This window comes from Mastomys coucha, unplaced genomic scaffold (genome assembly GCF_008632895.1).
Source record: "Mastomys coucha isolate ucsf_1 unplaced genomic scaffold, UCSF_Mcou_1 pScaffold1, whole genome shotgun sequence".
Lineage (NCBI taxonomy): Eukaryota > Metazoa > Chordata > Mammalia > Rodentia > Muridae > Mastomys > Mastomys coucha.
The window spans coordinates 41,516,605-41,531,272 of record NW_022196891.1 but is presented as its reverse complement, the minus strand read 5'-3'; the positions used below and the strand labels follow the sequence as shown (position 1 = coordinate 41,531,272).

General features: G+C 32.4%; 1 protein-coding gene across 1 annotated transcript in view; it reads left to right on the top strand.

Moving 5' to 3' along the window:
* Positions 1-387: 387 nt before the first annotated feature.
* The window catches only part of Rgs21 (regulator of G protein signaling 21), a 48,131-nt gene continuing 33,850 nt past the window's right edge, over positions 388-14,668 (top strand). Inside the window, exon 1 of the mRNA XM_031341860.1 lies at positions 388-756. The gene's annotated coding sequence lies outside the window, so the exon portion shown is untranslated. The remainder of the gene's footprint in view (positions 757-14,668) is intronic.

Genomic DNA, 14,668 nt, shown 5'->3' with positions numbered 1-14,668 from the left:
GATGATTTCACTCCAGTAGCTGGTATACTTCTTTCATATTTCAAGTATCTCCCATTACTCTCAAGCTTATTAAATAGTTTGACAGTTTTCTACAATGTCTTCTCTTGATAAATGTTATTTGTATACTGAAAGCTTCCTCGACATTTTAAGTGTCCTACAGATGCACGTTGATTGACCGAAACTAAAAAATAAGGTATGCAGGTGTGAAATGAGAGATGAATTTCCCATGCAAACATTTAGACCATATGAAGCCATGCAAATACATCCTTCAGAAGGAAAAAGTTTGTCATTATTTTTTTTTCAAATTGATCTCTGTCGTCAGAGTACAATTGCAAAGTAAAGATTTACATTTTTTTTGACTGAAAAAATAATTTACATACCACAGGGTAAGTAACAACAGTGTGAAAATTCCAGGATACACATTCAAGCACTAGGTCAATAAACAGAGACCAGAACATTTGGGGGTAATGAGTGGATTTGATTTATTACAACTTAATAGAAACAAAAAAATCCTAAAAGCTATAATTTAAATATCTTGAGCATGAAATGGATTCAGTGGTGTTCAGAAACTAAGCTAAAGAATAATGTGGTTGTCTGAAGATTGCTTAGAAAATAAATATATATGGTAGGGAGCATGTTATAGAAAAGTTACCTGTTGAAGACAACCCCATTATAGAAGCAGGATCTTCGCATCAGCCTGGAGAGCAAGGACCACATCAAGGGAACAAGAAGTGGCTTCCCCTGCATCACATTTGTGTGAGTATAAAGTCATTTAAACTTTGTTATTAAAAAAACCACTACAAAGAGGATACTGATGACATTTAAAGATAAAAATTCCAGATATTAGATCATATTCATCAAACTCAGCAAGCTGAGAATCATAAAATGAAAAACTTTTACTAGCTAATCATTTGCTAACATTCACACAAAATAATATATTGTCACAGACTGTCAGAGCACTGACACTCTGCCAAATAGTTTGATTCAAATTTGAAAAGGAAAATTGAACAGAGAATAATATCAGACTTCACAGGAGGAAAGAAGAGACAAGACGCAGAATCGCTGAGCCGAGAGAATTATAGAACAAGGATGAAAGGAAAATATCATCTCCCTCCTTTATTTTGCTAAGACTAGGATGAGTAATAAAACCTTCATCAAATACAAAGAAAATAATTATCAAACCCCAAAATAATAAGTTATTTGTTACTGCGAAGTTGGGGTTAAAAATAGGATACAATACATACTTAATATATTGAATTTTTTTTTGTAATTTAGCTGATTTAGAGAAAACTTAAGATGATGACCATAGTACTGCTAAAATGGATACATACAGCTTATTCTTTTCACCAGTTTTTTCAGTTTTATCCTTAAGACTGAAAATCTGCCATAATTTCACACAAAATAAAGTTAAAAATCCAATGGTATCTTTAGATTTTTTTTAAAAAAAATCCATATAGGTTTAATTCTCAGCTTAATAAGATTCTGATAGTCAATAAATACATTTCTGGCTCAAGATGAATGGTTCCTCTATCTTTGTCTCTCTTCTTCCATGAACTACATTAGTATTTATGTACACACAATTACATGTTCAAAGTTTGTATCATGTGCCAAATTTCTGATAGTTCATTGGATTCTTTTTTGTAGTTCTAAAATAATAAGTATTAATAGCTCTACCATTTAAGGTCTGTTTTTAGGAAATCAATAGAGAATATTAAGGTACTGTATTATATTTAAAAGAAATATATTCAACAACCCTATAAATATCAATTATGCCTCCGTATATACTTAGAAGATACTACCTTTGTCCATATGATTTGAAACTAAATCAAGCAGCCAAAGAATTCACAAGGTAACAGTATTAATTACTTCTGCTAATTGCTTCTGAGCAATTGGGAAAGGAGTAAAACCTAAGTCTTGGTTTGCTGAGGGACATGACAAGCTCTCACCCCAACAGGCCACTTATAACTTCCTGTCTCCTAGAGTTGGGCAATGGGTCTCTCAGAGCATTGTCAAAACGTTTTGTGTTGACCTCACTTCTTTGTTTTGGATGTGCCATGATACTGTTCTCTCCTAAGACTTTTCTTCTACAAGAAAAACAGGAGTAAAGGTGTGATGGAGAGAGACACTCCTAAGTCAGGTATAATTTAGTTCCTAATTAAGATACTTTTCTCTAGGTTATCTCTTTCAAAGGTAATTCCAGTGCTTTACCAGAAATGTATCCATCACTGTTCACACTCAAGGAAAAGATTGCCTATTTAAAAAGTAAGACTTTTTTTTTAAATTAAGCATTATTTTAAAAAAGTAATTAGTACAAGAGCTATTACAGATATTTAATAATTCTCTGTCATCACCATCATCATAAATATATGCTAACCATTACATTTAACATTAAAGTGAGGGCAGAAGTGAACTTTTGGGTAGGTATGAAATCATTCTGTAACCAATTAACAAAGAGAGGCAGAATCAATCAACTTCTAGAGTAAAATAAACTTTTAATTATGACAACTCATTTCAACTTCATTTGTGTAGTTTCAAAACATTTTTCTTGGAAAATAAACTCATGTACAAAACAAAAGATAAAATATATATTTCTACTTTTCTCCTGTTAATTATTAAAAATAAAAAATAAACAAAATTAATGTTAAAGTAGGTCTTCCCACGAGATTCTCACTAAGGTTATGTGTACAAGTTATAGTTAGATTAACACCTGTGCAATGGACCATTGTTGACTATTTTTTAAATTTATCTGTTCGTGAAAATGAAAAATTGTGGTTTATAAACAGAAAAGAATCTGAGGTAGCCATTTTTAAGTGAACACTTGATCTGATTCTGTAACAGTTTTCAATCACAACTAGACACATCTTTTTGTAATTTGTTAGAAAGGTGTCCCAGAGCACTTAGCTGGGAAAAATCATACCGCATTCTGCTAGAGTGTGTCAGAGGGAGTGTATATCTCCTAACTGCTGTTCTTCTCTGCTTCTGTTTTGATCAGAACTTTTATCCTTTCATTCTATATCCTGTAGATCATTATGAGACTAGTGGTATTTAGATTTAAGTTTTAGTCACTGAATCATTCTTCTTAACTTTTAGACAAAGGTCAAAATTAATGCTAGTATAGTTTCAGATCATACCATTTAAATTATACCATGTATACATATGATATATCATATGTATATAATATAAATACATTATTTTATATTATTGTCTATTATATATACTCAAACATTCAATATTATATTATATATCATTATATTATATATCATATATTTCTATGTTTCTATGATAAAATAAATTACTGTGTTCATGTCTACCAATTCAGAACTATACTGTATAGAAGTCAAAAGAGTGATGGATTCTCTTAACAGATTCACAGGCTTCTCCTCATTGTTGTATAGTTACAGTAAGATTACTCAACTGCCCATTCTTTCCAAAAATGATGGCAAAGGGTAATCTGAAGGAGTGTGGTCACATTACCTGTCGTTTCTGAGAAGTAAAATTGTTTTGATAACCAAAACATACAAAAGGTATACTTGGTAAAAGATATTATAAGACACAGGAAGATGTGTAAAGCATTATCTAGTACACAATGGTAGTTGAAGCATGTTAAGAAAACACAATGAAGTTTTTTACATAATGCCACCTATTTAAGCTAGTCTATTACTGACTAAACACTAACAAAACACATTTTACAGATATACATATACAGTGCTCATCATTACAATACTGGCTTAGGAAGCTAAGAATCTGAGCACCCCATCTTGAAGAGCTTCATCCACTGAAAAATTACATTGGACTCAGGTTGTAGGGTAAGGAATTGTATATCTCCAAGATTTTCACATTAAAAAACACGTATATTCTAACAGAGCTGCTGAAGACTGACTCAAGACACTTTGGAACATGATTTTTATGATGTAATATACTGTTCGTTTAATTTTCTGTAGCTGCATTAGTATTTCCAGAGTGAAATGAAAATAATAAATAACACGAGAGGCAAGAAGACAAGTTTAGAATTAGCTAAATGAATAAAGATACTCAAGATTTCCTTTTCAATTTAGCTGACTTTAATCATTTGTATTCTTTTGAGTCTGGAGAGGAAAGAAACCATAAAGACTAATTATAACACTTAAGAATTTACAAAGATTTAATCTCCATGTCATTTTATAAAGGCTTCAATTAGCATATTTTCAAAGAATAGACTGTAATATTAACATGACTACCTTTAATTCACCAAATTAAATACCTGCTTTGAAACTGAGTTCATATATTAATGAAGAAAAATCCTAATATTTAAATTTTAAAGCAAAAACTTCACATATTTAAATACATATTTTAATACTTGTTAATAAAATCAAGTCAATATTCATGCTAAACTTATCTTAGTCTGTTACATGTAGAATTCTGTACAGCCCCATTTTTCCATTCACCACTTCTTGGGAAGATAAAAAGAACAATATACCTTGATTTTCCAAGAGAAATAAACTCTTTGAAACTGTCCATCAACTATTAAAGCCACCAATTTAATTACTTTTCCATTCTTGAGACTATAAAATGATCTAATTTATAACTGGTATTATGACAAGGACCTAATAAACTTATAATGACTTGACATTAGGGCTGAATTTCCAGGGGAAATAGATGGGAAGTTTATGACTTGGGGAATTTCTAATCCCAAGGCACATTGATGAAATGCAACTCATATAAAAATCCTCCTGATCCTCACTGTTTTCTAATTATAACTCCAGGTACTAAACACTAAAAACACAAATAACTGAGGGAGTTATTAACACTTTATTAGAAGAAACAAGTGCTTATTGATTTTATTTTATGCCTTTTAAATTGCTTTTCTATAAATTATTTGCATATTCATATATTATAAGAACATGATGATGAGTAAAAGACTTATTAGTTGGATGTAGAGTAGAATAAATCAAATGACTTCCTAATGAATTCTAAAAAAAACTCATGCTTTTGTATAATAACAAGAGCCTGATCAGAAAATAATGAGCACCAGGGATAGAAGTTTTTCATTTCTAATAGTCAAGCTTTTTTTATTTCACACTATATCAAAGAGAGAGAAATGTACTTTAAAATAAAGCCAAAGTCATAAATACACATTTACACATACCCCAGCAAATGAATTTTGTGTGTATCTCATATTTTAAAAACATTTAACACTGTTTTTTCTTAAAATGTACTCATAGCTACATAATATGTTTCCAGGAAATTAAGAGTGGAGCTGGTAATCCAATATCTTGACTGTGCAGGGCCTACAGAAGATTCTTCCAGGGAAACAGACAGTTACAAAGACTTTTCCCCTCAGGGTACTAGGGATATGACTTAGATAGTTGTCCTATTAAAACCTGAGATCTATTTATACATAGATACATAGAATTTGGACTGTTAAGGTTGACTATAAATTGTGTATAATCAGGAAAAAAGACCCTATTGCAAGGCCTTAATTAAACCTAACTGCTCCAAAACTTTGAGTATCAAAGCCCATTCCCATATTAATATGTCATTCAAAGACCACACATTTGCATCCCTTAGGGGGAATTTGTAAATATGGGGCTCTAGTCAATGGTGCATATTTTATTGTTTCCAAATATTTTCAGAGGTTATAATCATAGATATGTTTTTTCTTAAATATAATTGCAATCCTTCAGTTCTATTGCTCCTTACTTTTGAGATCCCCTAAGTAAAGGGCATTAGGTACTCCTGGCTTTTCAGGATTCCCAAAAGAATAAAACCTTCAAGCCAAGAACCCCTTACCCAGCAAATATTCCCACATTTTAACCCCAAATTCACCTCTGTTCATATTGCTTAACCTTCTAAAGGGTATGTAAAGGTGAATTTTTAATTGCTTCTGTCAGTTTTTCCTACCTAAAGAATAATACATTCAAACATTCTGGATTAAATATTGAGAACAGAAAAAAGAAATCATAAGCAAAGCAAATTAAATATGAATAAAATTTGGAGTAGAGATTACAGTAACATGCCCTGAGTCTTTTATAACTTCGATAAACACACCATGATAAAAGAAAGCGGAAAGACAAAAATGGATAAAGGGTCAGTGTACATTCAGTACCTGCTTTGCAAATTTCACTTGCAAGTGAAGTGACTCAATTATATTTTTATTTTAAAAAAACCTAAGTGTTGTGTTTTGTTCATAGAGAATTCAATTTGTTAACATAAAGTACAGAGATGGAAATACTAAATATAATGGTTTTGGAAACTGAGACATTTATGTTGGAGCAAAAGAATCTCCCTGCTTCACTTCACAGAGGCAGCTGCCTCTCTCTGTCTTTGCATAAAGGTTCCCTGTGAAGGAAATTACATTGCTTTGCATGGCATCTGGTCAGGGAACAACATTATCTCAGATTTGTTTTTCAGAAAACGGAAACCTGTTGCATTACTGGGTGTGGTCTTCAGCAAGGGAAGAGAGGGTGCTAGAATTTATTGTAAAAATGTCAGACAGGGATTTTGCTTTACTAAAGGGACAGGCAAAGTGAAATAAGTCATGAAATATGAAAATAAATAGAATATGTCAAAAGGGAGGAAATGGAAGACAGTGACTCCCAGGCCCTTCCTCAGAATATTGAGTAGTTGGGGAAAAACAATAGCTGAAAAGTTCTAAATCAAAAGATGCCATAGTCAAAAGGCACATAACAAAAGGGAAATTACCATTATAAAAGCCAACTCTGTGTACAATGGATACATGCAAATTTAACCTGGGGGAGCTGCTTAGATAGATGGCAAGCTTGATGAGGAAATTAAAGTGCAGAGCCAGTGAAAGTTTCGAAGAACGGTACAGAGAAAAAATTATCAAGAGGAGCATTTGAGAAACACAGGAAGACAGAACAATCAGCACTTAAGGGAACAAATTTAGGAAAATTACATAAGTAAGTACTGAGACTACCTATAAGAAAAACAGACATTCAAAGGGAAAAAAGATGAAGATGTGAGTCAGAAAAGTACACAACCAAGAGATTCCTTACTATAATATTTATTAGAAAGATTATAGCACTATATTAAATAATTTGTTAAAACAGGCTCCTGTAAACAATAGTACTAGTATTTAATAAGCAAAAGAGGCCATTAATTTGAGAAAGAATGAATATGGGACATGGCAGGGTTGAGAGGAAGGGCAGGGAAATGAGAAAGTGATGTGTGTTTATATGATGCTTTGCTGTTCATCCCCATCAAAACTAATAGATGAGGCAAGCATACATCTAAGTACAAATAGAAACATTATGTAGGCTGGTTATAAACTATTTAAACAGACACGAGTGTAGGGATTGAATAGAAGACTCAGTCAATTAGTACCATTACAGTAAAAGCACAAGAATCAGAGTTTGCATCCCCAGAGCTCACAGAAAAAGTCAGGCATGACTATGCAAACCTGTAGCTAAGCATTGGAGGGCAGAGACAGATCCTTAGAGCTTGCTGGCTTGAAAGAGTAGGCAACAGAGTTAATTCTAGACCCTTTTTCTAGACAATAAGGAATAGAGAAAAAACAGCCAACAATTTCCTCCTTGGCATGTACAGAGAGAGAGAGAGAAAGAGAGAGAGAGAGAGGGAGAGAGAGAGAAAGAGAGAGAGAGGGAGAGAGAAAGAGAGAGGGAAAGGGAGGGGGAGAAGAATTGGGGAGAGGGTAAGGGGGATGGAGGGAGGGAGAGAGGGGTAGGAGAGGGAGAGGGGGGAAGAGGGAGAGAGGTATTCAGTGCACACAGGTACACATATCACATATACACACATACACAGGCACACACACTCTCTCTCACACACAAAGAACACAAAAAAAAATCAAAGGGAAAAAATCAAAATAGCTTTGTTTAAAATGAGATGATCAATTAGTCTTGCAAGGAACATCAATTATAGTTCCATTTTTGTTAAAATAATGTTATTAAAGTCATGGAAAATCTTATAAGATGCTAAGAAAATGCTCTTATCACTTGAGCTTTTATTTGGGGTTAATTATTGTTCTACATTTGAGCATGATTTCTCCCTTTCTGAGGACTGTTGTGAAGATTTATTTATTTATTTATTTATGCCTGCTGCATTTAACTGAGACTTTCTATTACACTAGTTATAGAACTGAGATGAGAGTATTTTTCCCTAAAGAATAGTATTTCACCTCAATGTGAGTTTCTCGTGGGAAAATATGAATAATGACTACATTGCACTTGGAAATCTAATCATAATAAAATAGCAACAGTATGTCTGTATACATGCATATATACATATATTGACATCTTTACACTGAAAAATCCATATCAATAGAAGCTTATATTAGTTTAATGTACTTTTAAATACTGCTCATCTTTTCTAACACGAATATTTAAAATAGGCTAAATTATACCTTGTCAAAGGCAAGCACACATAATCTATTACATGCCAACAAATATCTTCACTGCACAATCATTCAAAATTTAGATGTAAATAATAGGAAACTGACAGGTCTAAGATGGAGAGGGAAGGTAAGACTCCTTTAATGAACATAAAGACTTACTTAATGGTGATAAAGAAGAACTTAGCATCTTTGTATTTAAATTTTGTTTTGAGGCAGTGTTTTACTATGTAGGTCTGGCTGACCTAGATCTCCATATGTAGGACCAGACTGGCCTTTAACTCACAGAGATCTGCTTCCCTTTCCTAAAATTTCCTCCTCTCTGACTTTAATTATACTGATATGAGGATGAAAATAATATAGAAAACCTTGCCATTCAAATTTTAGTTCTACTTTGCTATGACTAACTTGGGCAAACAGATCCTAAAGGAAGAATATGACTCTCTTAAAGTTATTATGTAAAAAAGAGTAATGTTTTAGTTGAGACACTAATAATATTTGATAAATTACAGAGATAGAAATATGGTGATTTCATGATGAATAATAATACATCTATATATGGATTCTGAAATTACAGCACCTGAGTACCAAGATGATGGAATGATTATTGACTTTATTGATTCACAAGTCTGGATAGTCTTTTTGTTACTGGAATGTGGAATGCTAAATATGGTATTATAGTAATGAGATGTCTCTTAGTATTATATCACTTGGAGGAGTGGAATTATTTTAAAATATTTTAATACTTATGAGTAAAACAAGGATGGACTATCCTGTGTTACTGAACACAAGATAAAAAGAACAACTTCAACATAGATTCTCCAGATGATTACAATACTTATCTTCGAATTTTAAGTGCTAGCAGCTGGGTTTATAACCTAAGTGTGTGAACATTTTCACATGTAAAAGAAGCATAAGTAATGATATTTACTTCAAAGTTACTTTATGTTCTTCAAGTGATGATGAGAAGTAATTTTACAAATTGAAACCCAGTATTTTGATGCTCTAGATACATTGATGTACTTTGCACTTAAAATATGCTCTATTCCCGCTGCGAGTTGTGTTCATGTTGTTGTAGATACAGGGTCACTCTATGCAGTTTAGACTAGCCTGCTGTGATCCTGTTGTCTTCGTTTTCCAAATGTCATGGTTACATACATATCCTACCACTTCACCTGCCCACCCCTTAGACTTTAGAAGTAGTCTCTCCATGTATATCTCCATCACATAAGAGGGACATGAGTTATATTAGCCACTTGCATAGAGTCAGTGAACAATGCTAATAAGCTAGTGTATGTATCTACATTTTCCAAGCATGATTGTGAAGTCAAAAGAGTCCTTCAAAGAGTCCTGGCCTACTCTCAAAACACCTCAGTTGCCTGTAGTTCTTTCTGTAAGCTTGAAGCTATGTGGGCTTCTCCTCTCTGAGTTTAGCATGTCTGTTGGCATCATGCTAAAACAGACCATATTTGGAGAGTCATGCTGTTGAAGTTTTGTGGCTATAGCTTGACATTAATAGGAGACCCAATCTCACAGCCAACTCTCTGATCTTCTGGCTCTTACAAGAAGCCAGAATGGATGAATGGTAAGAGGAATATGATGTAATTATGGAAAGAGAAATATGATGAAATATGATGGGTGAAAGGGAAGAGAAATATGATGTAATCATATCATGTTCTCAAAACAATAAGAACAACAAAGTCTTGGCCTGCTCCAGTTCCAGCCACTTTGGTCCTGCTTTTTGTTACGCCTGGAGATGGAAGGAGGACTAAGTTTGTCTTCTTACAACTATCAGAAACTATATGATGATATTTTTCAAAATAATGATCAATGATTTCTTGAAAACTAAAGAGAGTCTCATTACACATATACCTTTAAATGTACATTTTTGTATCTAATTTAATTGTTGATGTACTTTAATGTACTTTTAAATACTTAAGAAGATGTTAAGAGTGTAAAACAGATCTCACACAGCCTAATGCAGAGCTAGAGATAGGGGTTTAAAAAAATTACAAAAGAAAACAACGTGAGTAGAGCTTAGGACAACACCACTACTATAAAAATTAACCCAGATAGTAAAAAAAATTCCTTGTGACAAGTAGGATCAACAATGCCACAGATCACGTAAACTCAAGAAAGTAGGAACGTATAAGGACAAAAATGCTGAGTTTCAATAGATATGTACTGTACGTTATGAAAAATTACTACAATTTACAAAGGAAACAGAAAGCAATCTTTATAGAGTTTGCCATCTGGAAAGCAAAGGCCTAGTAAATAATTAATCGAGCATCTGGTAAATATAGAAAGTTTGTATTTCCAATCACATGCACAAAAATACTAGAAAAAAGTTAAAATGATAAGATTGAAACTCTGCATTCAGCAACTCTAGCAATTAATTAAGGATATTTACTATTTTTAATTTATATTCCCAGGTTACCAATAAGTTTGCCTTTATTTCAAGAACGAAAATCCAATTGATTGGCATTAGTAATTGTGCCACCTATGAAAAATGAGTATAATAGCCTCTATTTTAAAAATAAAGGCATGTTTAATGTTATAGTCTTATTGACAGTCACATTCCAGTGTAAGATATACTCACTATTTTCAAGATTGGAGGTATCATAATTAGAAGTATAAAAATTAGAGATAAAGCTTAAATATAGATAACATGGAATAAGTTGATTTTAAATTGATAATTTAAGTGCTTGGTAGCTGAATGATAATTTGCTTTCACAGTTTATTGTATTTTTCTAAATGAAATATATTTTAATTCCAAATAAGAGTCTCAATAAAACAGGAATTGTACATCTCATGGAATTTTTTTGTCAATTAAAATGATTTTATAATAAAATCTAATTGTTAAAAAATTTTAGAGGAATGTTCCATATAATAGTACCAATCAATACAATACTTCTAATGAACAGTTTACCAATAAGTACCAAAGTATAAATTGTGCATAAAATTTATCTCATAAACTTATTTCTAGAAATTTTTATTGACAAAAATATGTGTGTACTGTGGGATATCTATCACAGTACTATATGAATTATAAGGAACACACCAAAATTAGATAGAGAATTAATAAATTCTAAAATTATTTGTATGCATTTCTATCATAATTAAAACTATTTACTAGGATAAAACTCTAGAAACCAATAATATCATTATCTTATACTTTCACTTATAAATATGATTAAAATAGCTTAACTCACTTTGTAAAAACATTATACACTTGGAAGTAATTTCTGACAGATCAACTATTACAGTTTTATAGGCCATTCATTTTTTTCTATTGAAATGACAAAGGAAAAGTTGACTTTCACTCAAAATAACACATATAACCTAATCTCATAAATCAGAAGTTTAATGTTTCTTGTCTTCAGTAGGCTTTGAAACCTTACTACTGTCACATTCAACTAGAAATAAATTGACAACTCGTTACTAAATTCATAGAAAATAAATACTAGTCTTCTAAAATAGACAGGACTCAGCTCCCTAATGTGAACATAAAATTCAAATACCTCTTCCATTTTCTCCCTTGAAGATATGTTAGCTTCACTCTGAGCATAAGCGAAACATCATTCCTTTGCGTATCCCAAGGCCATTACAATGAGGCTCATCAGTTACCTACAACACTTGCTGAAGTTACATCTTAAATATTTCTAGTTCTGTAGTGAGTATTTCTGTAAAGAATGAAGTGTGGGATTTTTTAAAAATTAATCTCATAATTAAAATAAAAATGTGAACCTCTGGCCATAAAGAAAAATAAAATTGTGAAATCACTTATCATTATGACTAAAAGAAATATCTTTACCAGGAATTAAACTGCTATGACAGTTCCCTAGATCTTATGAAGGAGAAGAATGCTTTTAAATGAGATGCATCATACAATTAATGTACCTCAAATCTGTGTTCTCTAATATCAATGCCTGAAAAAAATTACAGATGAGAAAAAGAGGTCAGCACAGATAAGAAACTGAAAAGTATTAAATCAGACCCGAAGCCCTCTAACGCACATAAAGGAAGACATACATATTTTTCCTTTTGTACATTATGAACAGGATTAAGTATAAGAATTTATTTACTTTGCAATAATAAATTTTAATCTTGTAGCTATTTTGTGGCGATGCACAAGATACTCCCTGTCTATCGAGCACAATGAAAACATTAATTTTCATTGCAATCTACTAAATTATATTTTCATAGTCCACATTATTAATAATATATCTAAGCTGATAATATTATTATGTATGGAGCACTCTATTATATGTAAGAAGAAATGAATACTTTACAATTATTTCACTAATCCACATGGACTAAGAAAATCAAAAGAAGCAACTGGATAGACATCTCAGTGGTGAAGGGCACATGCTGCTCTTGCAGAGGATCAGATTTTAGTTTGCCATACCCATATCAAATGGCTCTAAAGGAGCCATAGCCCTGCTATGGCCTCATGGGGCACCTGCATACCCACACACATACAACCATGCATACACACAATTAAATACTCAGTCTATTTCCTTAAGACCTGAATCTAATCTGAAAGACATGATAAGATATGGCCATGGACTAGAAACAACACCAGATCAAATGACTAAATATCCTCCAGAGATGATGAAAGGTCAGAAGCTGGTTTTTATTCCAGATCCTTTGATGAGAGTCAGAACAGCATTCAGACCAAAGTTTGAGCACGAGAAGAAGTCAGAAGATCGTAATTGGTAAGGATGAGACAAATACCGAGTGAAATCAGTGTGAGGACCATTCCACAGAATTCAGAGTGAAATCAGTGTGAGGACTGGTCCACAGAATTCAGAGTGAAATCAGTGTGAGGACCATTCTACAGAATTCAGAGTGCAATCGGTGTGAGGACTGGTCCACAGAATTCAGAGTGAAATCGGTGTGAGGACCAATCCACAGAATTCCAGTTACATGCTCATCCTGACCTTGGTTGTTCACCTTAAGTGAGACCTACAGTGAAAAGATGAACTTTGAAGTAGAAAATTTTAAAAAGTAATTTTGAAAGATGGTCTGTAAAATCAGATCAGAACCATGTATTGGAGAATTGAGAAGTCATAAGAGGTTTGCATAAAATGTGCAGTCTTAGCACAAAGTGTTGAGATAATTATTCCCTTCAGTATGACTCTCTGAAGGTAAGCAGAATGGACTTGAGTGAGAACTATATAGACAGAGAACTTGAGTTACGATAAAATGATGGACAGGAGTGGCATTGGTAGAAATCTGATGATAGACAAATACCAAGGATTTCTAAATACAACCTGACAAGTACTGTCTTTCCATGTTTTTATAACTTTGATATTTTAAATTAAAATGACAATGCATACTTTTAACATAAGCAAGAAGAATAAGTTTGGGGAAAATGGAGGAAGTGATAAAGAAGAAACAGCATTTATCAGTGAATATATGAATACTCTTTATATATGAATGAAAAAATATAAATTTGCACAGTAAAATGGATTTCTGTTTCAAATATAAGTTTAACATAACATTTATATTTTACATGACATATATAAACATGAATTTAATTGAATATATAAATAAAATTGATAAACCAACTTCAAAAATATTAAAACTGATAAAGAAGAAAGTGATAGAGAACTACAAATTCATTTATTAATCATTCATTTACATCTCAAATGATATCCCACTTCCTGGTTACCCTTCCTAAAAGCCCCTACCCCACATCTGCCTTCTCCTCCCACCGCTTTGCCTCTATGAGCATGCTCCCCAACCCAAAATATGTTTAATTTTGTGAGCTGATTTGTGGGTGATTATGATATTATCTTATGTTTGTGTCCATGTATCATTAGCAGGAGTTCTTACTTATGTTTGATGGGTGTGACCTGTCTGTGTGTATCCAGGCCACTTTAAAAATGACTATATGATACAGCATTCTTTTTTAAGACACATCTGAACACAATGTTGAGAATTTTGAACACTTTTCTATTCTCTTTATATATGAATGAAAGACATTAATTTGCCTAGTAAAATGGGTTTCTGTTTCAAATATAAGTTTAACATAACATTTATATTTTATATGATATACATAAACTTGAGTTTAATTGAATGTATAAATAAAACTGATAAGCCATCTTCAAAAATGTTAACATACTTAAAAACCTAAAAGTGCCACAGAAATATTAACTGTTTAGTATTAATGTACACTTTGGGAAAAGTGATGCATTACTATAATATCAGCTTTACGAAAATGCAAAAAGCAAAAAGCTCCTAACTGAAAACATCCAGGAAATCCAGGACACACTGAGAAGACCAAACCTGAGGATAATAGGTATAGAAGAGAGT